The 7,665-nt window shown below is 34.1% G+C and overlaps 1 long non-coding RNA gene across 1 annotated transcript in view; it reads right to left on the reverse strand.

Moving 5' to 3' along the window:
* Window positions 1-2,136: 2,136 nt before the first annotated feature.
* Window positions 2,137-7,665, reverse strand: part of LOC107568289 (uncharacterized) — a 21,166-nt gene continuing 15,637 nt past the window's right edge. The window contains exon 4 of the long non-coding RNA XR_001606734.1: window positions 2,137-2,148. This is a non-coding gene — a long non-coding RNA (uncharacterized lncRNA). The remainder of the gene's footprint in view (window positions 2,149-7,665) is intronic.

Raw genomic sequence — 7,665 nt, forward strand, 5'->3', positions numbered from 1 at the left:
CTCAAACTGGTTCTTTTCATCGACCCGACTTCAGCAAAGATCTACGGGAAGCTTTAAGATTTGCATCAGGAATCTCTTTCAGACCGCCGCGACTCGCTAAGTATCAAACTTAGTCTTATTAATTGATACATTAAGTATCAGTTACACCTTTTTACAAAGGTGTGTTTGAACTCAGAATCTGACGTATCCCTGAAGGCTTGGATCTGTTGAATATACATGCAAAGTGTTCCATAAAATTCATTCTTTATGCCTCTTTCTATGCTGAGTTAAACTTTAACCCTTTCCTATACCAACTGTATGTGTGTGTGTGTGTGTGTGTGTGTGTGTGTGTATGTGTATGTTAGACCAGCTTAATGTGTTTATGTAGTATGTTAGACTAGTTTAAGTGTTTATGTAGTTAATAAAACCTTACTTATATCACACTTGACGTGTTCATTGTTTGCTCATAACCGGAGTCACTAATCATGCAGATTTACGTTACAAGCTTGTAGAATTGTACAGTAAGAAAGTTATTTCCCTTAACCAGGAAATGAACGTTCTTGGAATTGACAAGACAGTTGACCCTGAGAGGTCAGCTAAATATCTACAGCGGATCTAAAATATGAATAGTTAATTATAACTAGTTATGGTTAATTATTCATATTTCCCCATGAGCTGATTCGCTACACCCCTTTAACACATAAGACTAACCTGTATGGCGAGAGTATCTAAAGAAACGCAGGCAGTGCATTATTCGTCAGTGAGTAGTGCACTTTTTAAGCACAAATCTGGCATTCTTTTATGTGAAGACCAGATAGACCAGAAGACCTGCAAACAATACATAGCACCTCGAAAACGGAGAACCCAACAAGCTGTTTTCTGATTTTTAACTTTCAACTTTACCCGCCGGGAATTTAAATCCTGGCGGTTTTTACAACCATAGGCTGCGCAGAATTGTGACATCTTTGAATACTCATTGATTATTATGGTGATTGACGTCAAGTTGACCGTTGCAAGATGGCGGACACGTCTACGTGCTTGGAGCGGTCGAATTCCGAATCTACCTATACATATCTATGACAAAACCAATGTTGACGTCACTGTATATTTTCTGTTTGCACCTATATCTTTATTTGTGCATCTTTGAAGTACATGATTGTTAGTTAATAAGCGGGGATGTTGTGTTTATCTAGGACGCGCTTCAATTACATATTTGTAATGTGCGTCTTTGTTAAAAAATTTTTGCTTTTATTGTTAATCATTAAATGTATATTGATAAGAGATGTGATTTATATATGTAAAAATGTATATAATTTAAGTCAGTGGTGTTATACAGTGTTGTAATCTTTTGTATTTTCTACATTTCTTTGTAGGAAAGCACACACACACACACACACACACACACACACACACACTCTTCTCAAACAGCATCCCAAACTTGTAACGCACATCAGTCACAGCATATCCTACATGACTAATAAAAATCACAAACAAATTATATATAATTTTATTTTAAACGAATGAGGAAAATAAAGTGAGTTGAATCCAAGCAGCTCTAAAAGATTTTACAATAGTTCTCTGCATCCTTTTGAAGGCGCTCCCCCTGTGTTTGCGGTGTTGCTTTGACCATTTAAACATGTTAATTACACAAAGAAAATGTTTAGTGTGCTGTCTCTGGAAAAAAAATCAACAGTGATAAATTAGCCTACATTTATTTATTTTTTATTGTAGACTTTATTACTAAGCGAAGCAAAATTTTCTGAAATATCCACAGCAGCTGCTGATCAGATGCACGTCAAAGTTGCATTCGTTACTATAGAAACAGTACGTTGCATTGCGTTTTAAAAATCAACCAATCATTGTAAAGAAAACAATATTTGTTATGTTGAGATCACAAGTTAATTAAGTCGTGATCACGAGAAAACAAGAAAAATAATAATAATGCATGGCCTCTTAGGACTTCCATTAAAATCATATTGTAGTAGAAAATTATTATTTTAAAGTTGAACTAACTTTGAATTCTTAGATTTGCCCCATGTTTTGTGCACATCACTGTTATCACATGATTTGTCCCATTACAAACAATCTAGCATTCCTTAAAATTGTGACACCCTAAAAGTGACCTTATTTGGACCCTTTCTATATAGCATGCTAATCTCATTTCATTTGCTCAATTTTTACATAAATCGTGTTGTTCAACTCTGTCACATAAAAAAAAAATAATAATAATTAAACAAATTGGTTTATTAAAAAATATCAAAAACCAACATTTGGTCCAAAAAAAAAAGCTACCATGTGACATCTTTTTTTCAGCAAAATTTGCAACCCTGTTACTTGCAGCCCTGTTGTATATTTTATTATCTGAATTTAATTTATTTAATATTTATTGATCACAAATCAGTATTTAAACTGTATTATTTGGACCCTTTATTGCATGCTAATCTCATTTCAATTTTTACAAAAAATTGCATTTGACAAGCTCAACTATTCAAACCTGTTACCTAAAAAAATATTAATAATAATAATTGAACTAGTATGTTTATTAAAATGATCAAAAACCAACATCTGGTCCAAAAAACAAAAACATTATTTCAGCAGAAATTTGCAAAAATTGCCAACTTCATACCGTGCTCATACTGTAAAAAGAAAGTTAAAAAAAAAACATTTAAAGAAGGTTAAACATGCTTTCCTCATCATCTGTTGTAGAAAAAAAACACACTTAATGTTTGAAAAGTGTTTAGTCCTTAATAATTTGTACACTATTCATAGAAAGTGCCTTCAGTACCTCTGCTTATTGATCGTCCATTTCACCTTGTAGATGAAATGAACTCAAAACTGAATCAAAGTTGAAAATCTCTTGAGAAGGACAATACTTTAAAGTACATGAAAAGCTTTCCCAGTTCCTGTCCAATCCATCAGCGTCATTCATACTTCTGCATCCCTCCCCTAAAGCAGAATCCAAAGTAAATAGTGATTTACAACCATGATTCATCGATGCAGCTTCATTAATTAACAAACAAGGAGATCTGGTCTGGTCAAGGGCATGATCAATAGCACACATCTGCCATTATATTAATACACTCATTGCTGCAAGAGTAATCAGACAAAGATAAATCTTTTGGCAGTGGTTTAATATCCCTAACAAACACTCTGCATCTTTATAAACAATAAAGCTTGTACATTTAAAAATATAACTGTAAAATATGAATGCAACGGGTATGAAGATGCAGTCTATTTAACTGCAGACACTTAAATACACCAAATTCCCTCATTCATCATCTCAATCAGTACTTGTAATTAGAGTAAAATATAATAGTGGCACTGAGCATTATGGGTAAACTGTTAAAAACTCCCACTGTCATTTTATCATTCCGCCCACTAATGTTTAAAGTTTTAATAGCTTTTTGAGTGCATTGTTTAATGCTGGATTCCTGCAGAGCCAACTTTATGTCTTAAACTATATTTGTCAAAATCAGCTGAGAGCACATCTAGTTCCTTTTGGCTATAGATAAAATGCTGCGTACACTATAACAGACAAGATGGATTACAGGAATTAAAATGTTGTGGAAAAATAGTTAATTTTGACATTTAGAACATTTTATACCATAAACAAATGACCTGAGCTGTTTAGAGGCACATTATCATCATGTGTCTAGCATAATCATATCTGCATGGTCGTTTTGCACTTGAAATGCTGATAATACCTGATTAATGTAATCTGAATGTTTTAGAATGAGCCAACCGGTTAATGCCACAAAACATCAAACAATTCATACAATCTCTTATTAATATATTTTAATAATTTATTTGTATTTATTTATTTTTAGGTTTGACTAACCAGATGTAAACTGATATTCAGGAAACTCTATAAATTGTATAATGAAATGGCAAGTAATACACTGATAGAAAAATAAATAAATAAATAATGATTTTCTTTTTCTTTTATTTATTTAATTATTTAGTCATTTAGCAGACGCTTTTATCCAAAGCGACTTACAAATGAGGACAACAGAAGCAATCAATTGTAGTATTAAAACAACTAAAAACAGATCCAAAACTAAAAGCTAAAACTTTATAAATACTACCTATACACATTTTAAAAATAAAGAGATTAAATAAAAATGACAAATACATACAACAAAATGTCAAAACTTAACATTTAAATGAAAAACAAAAAATAAAGCTTACAAATAATACAAATCAAACGACAGTAGTTTATCAGTAATCCTAAAAAATAACACTGCCAAACTTACATGCTAAAAAACAACAACTTACTTACACATAGTAAGAAATGGTTATAAAAACTGAAACAGAAGTGAAACAAGTAGTAGGACTTTTTTTTAAAAAAGTAGTTCTGTCAGGACCACTATCGTCAAAATGCTAGATACTTAGCATAACGTTTGGTTTGGCGGTATGGTTCTGTTCTGGGCAAAAAACTCCCTGCCCATCCATGCAGCCTGTCATGAATGATAACCCCCCCTGGGTTAACAGAACAGAACAAGGTCTGTTCCATTAATGTGCTTAATGATATTTAAGTGTAACACTTTATTCAAGATAAAGGAGTCTGATTAGCAAGGAATATCAGAAAGCCAAGTCCTGACTGTGCGAAAGGAGGAGCTGGGGATGGAGGAGGGTAATTTGCTCCTGAGCAAGCTGAAAAGCTGCTGAATAATACTGAATAGAGCTTATATAGGAATGCCGCGATAGGTGTCGTATTCCTATAGGTAGATGTGATCAGCTGAGAATCAGCTGATGCAAGCTTGACTCACGTGACCTGCCAGAACTAACGCTAACGCTTAATTTTTGTCTTGTTTTCTAGTACAACTATCTAAGCATTCTTAAATCAAGATACATTTATTAGATGCAACATATGATCACAATTAAGTGAGTTTTTGCTTAAAAAAAGAGAATAATTCATTGATAGATATGTTTTCTTGTTGTAAGTATAAATTCAGCTAATTTTGACAGATTTTCAGGAAAACAAGGTAATTTAGCTTCTCATGTAAATGTATTTTGATTTCAGACTGACTAAATATAATATTTTATACTGGAAAACAAGACACAAATACTAAGAAAGCCATTTTTACAGTACAAAACAACTGTCTTCACAATGTCTTTGACATTAATAAATAGCTGCGCGCTAATTGTTAGTGAGCCTGCAGTCCACTGACTGTCCAGTGTCCAACTAACAAACATTTGTCATGCTCTGGCTTCATCTGTCAGAGAATACATTTCAAGGACTTGTCAAAATGTCAATCATTGTTATTGTAACATTACTTAATTTGTCCAATTTGTTTATTAATTATCTCCAGCAATAGCAGAGTGGCTGCTGACTGTTTTGATTGCAGTCTAGTCACACAGTGTTATTGTTACGTGGATTGAATATTGAATCTTATATGAAGTGATGAATCTGATAACATCGGAATAACATCACTAAAGAATATAAACACTTAACTCAGATTTTCTTCAAATTCAGAGTAAATAAAATGTGTGTTTGTCCTAATCTATTTTTCAACCCTCTGTACAAAGACAAGTGCTGGCCTTATCTGCAGTATTCTTTTCTTGTGTTGATGTATTTCCTTTTGAAACAGGAAGTTGGGTTGAACACCCCCTTTTTAAAATAGCCAATAGCATTTTAGTTTACACAGTCCAGGCATTTTATTGAATAAAAACTTCCCTCTAATGTGTCTCTAATGATCCTCTGCAGTGAATGGGTGCCGTCAGAATGAGAGTCCAAACAGCTGATAAAAACATCTCAATAATCCACAAGTAATCCAATCCATCATTAAGACCTTTTAGCTTTAAACTTTCGTTTCTCACCAGAATACCTGTCTTAACCAACATGTTTTCGCTTGTAAACAATGCTTGGTCTGTGCATATATCCCTCCTTATTCAGACAAGACGACTTTTTCACTGGAGAAAGCAACATTAGAGTACTCATATTGTGGCCAGAATCAGCGGTTTGAAGTTAAAAACTAAAATCTTAATGATGGATTTGTTTTTTACAAACACACAGCTTTTCACTTCACAATACATTAACTGATGGACTGGAGTGGTGTGGATTACTTGTGGATTATTGTGATGTTTTCATCAGCTGTTTGGACTCTCAATCTGACGGCACCCATTCACTGCAGAGGATCCATTGGTGAGCAAATCTGTTCTGATGAAGAAACAAACTCATCTACCTCTTGGATGACCTGAGGATGAGTATATTTTTCAGCAAATTTTCATTTTTGGCTAACCTTTTCCTTTAGTTACTCAAATTGTAGTATGCTAGCATATATAAATGTTTTCAGAGTTAATAGAAATGCAACAAAACTGTGTTTCTGTGTTATTAGGTCTTTAAAACAACATTGTTAAATAGCTTATTTTGAATGGCAGTGCTAATAAAATCAGTTACCGTGAGCCTCCATCGCAGGTAACAATCAATCAATGATGACTAAATTGTCAAATTCAGATTTAAACAAGCCTCCAACAGAAAGACTGAAATGATCAGACGTGCACTGGGTCATTAGATGAGGAGCAGATTGTGTTTCAATTCACTCTCTACAACTTAATCACCTCTCCATTTTCTAAAGCCCTCCTCTTTTCCATATGCTTTATTGGAGACTCACGTGAATAATAACCCATGATTTATGTATTTATCATTTTAAACAAGTAATTATCTTCCGCTTCGGTTGTCTCTGCTTCGTGAACAGTAAATTACCCTGCAATTATACGTTGCATAAGTAGCCCTGGTTGCCTTTTTAACAGAATGTGATTTTGATCAGTTTAAAGGGGTCATATGATGCGATTTCAATTTTTCCTTTCTCTTTGGAGTGTTACAAGCTCTTGGTGCATAAAGAAGATCTGTAAAGTTGCAAAGACTAAAGTCTCAAATCCAAAGAGATATTCTTTATAAAAGTTAAGAGTCAATATTTAAGAGCAAAATAATTTGTTTTTTGAACCTTAAACCGCATAAACACATTTCATTACACCAAGTACACAAAATAATGTTTTTTTTAGCAACATCATATGACCCCTTTAAAGGGTTAGTTCACCCAAAAATGAAAATCGGCTTGTGTTTTACTCACCCTCGAGGCATCCTAGGTGTGTATGACTTTCTTCTTTCAGACGAATCCAGTCTGAGTTATATTAAAAATTATCCTGGCTATTCCAAGCTCTATCATTGTAGTCAGCGGGTGTTGCAGTTGAACAGTCCACAAGTCATTCATAATAAAACGTGCCGCAGACGGCTCCGAGGGGTGAATAAAGGCCCCATGTAACGAATCCATGTGTTTTTGTAAGAAAAATATCCATATTTCAAATGTAATAAACACTTTTCTCTCACTTCCGCTGACTGTCATACACTGAAGCAGTTCCGGCGGAAGGAGTATGATGTATGTGCGGTGCGCGCGCCTCTGAGATATGCTAGTCTCGCGAGTTTGTTCATAGGAGCAAAGGAAGCTAAGTTTCCTTACACTCTTAAAAATAAAGGTGCTTCACGATGCCATAGAAGAACCTTTTTGTCTAAATGGTTCCATAAAGAACCTTTAACATCTGAAGAACCTTTCTGTTTCACAAAAGGTTCTTTGTGGCGAAAGAAGGTTCTTCAGATTATAAAAAGGTAAGAAAGAGATGGTTCCCATTCAGTCAGTCACGTTCAACGTTACGTCAGTGACTGACGAATTGGGATCTCGCCCGAGA

This window comes from Sinocyclocheilus grahami, unplaced genomic scaffold, assembly GCF_001515645.1.
Source record: "Sinocyclocheilus grahami isolate Dianchi unplaced genomic scaffold, SAMN03320097.WGS_v1.1 scaffold1231.1, whole genome shotgun sequence".
Taxonomy (NCBI): Eukaryota; Metazoa; Chordata; class Actinopteri; order Cypriniformes; family Cyprinidae; genus Sinocyclocheilus; species Sinocyclocheilus grahami.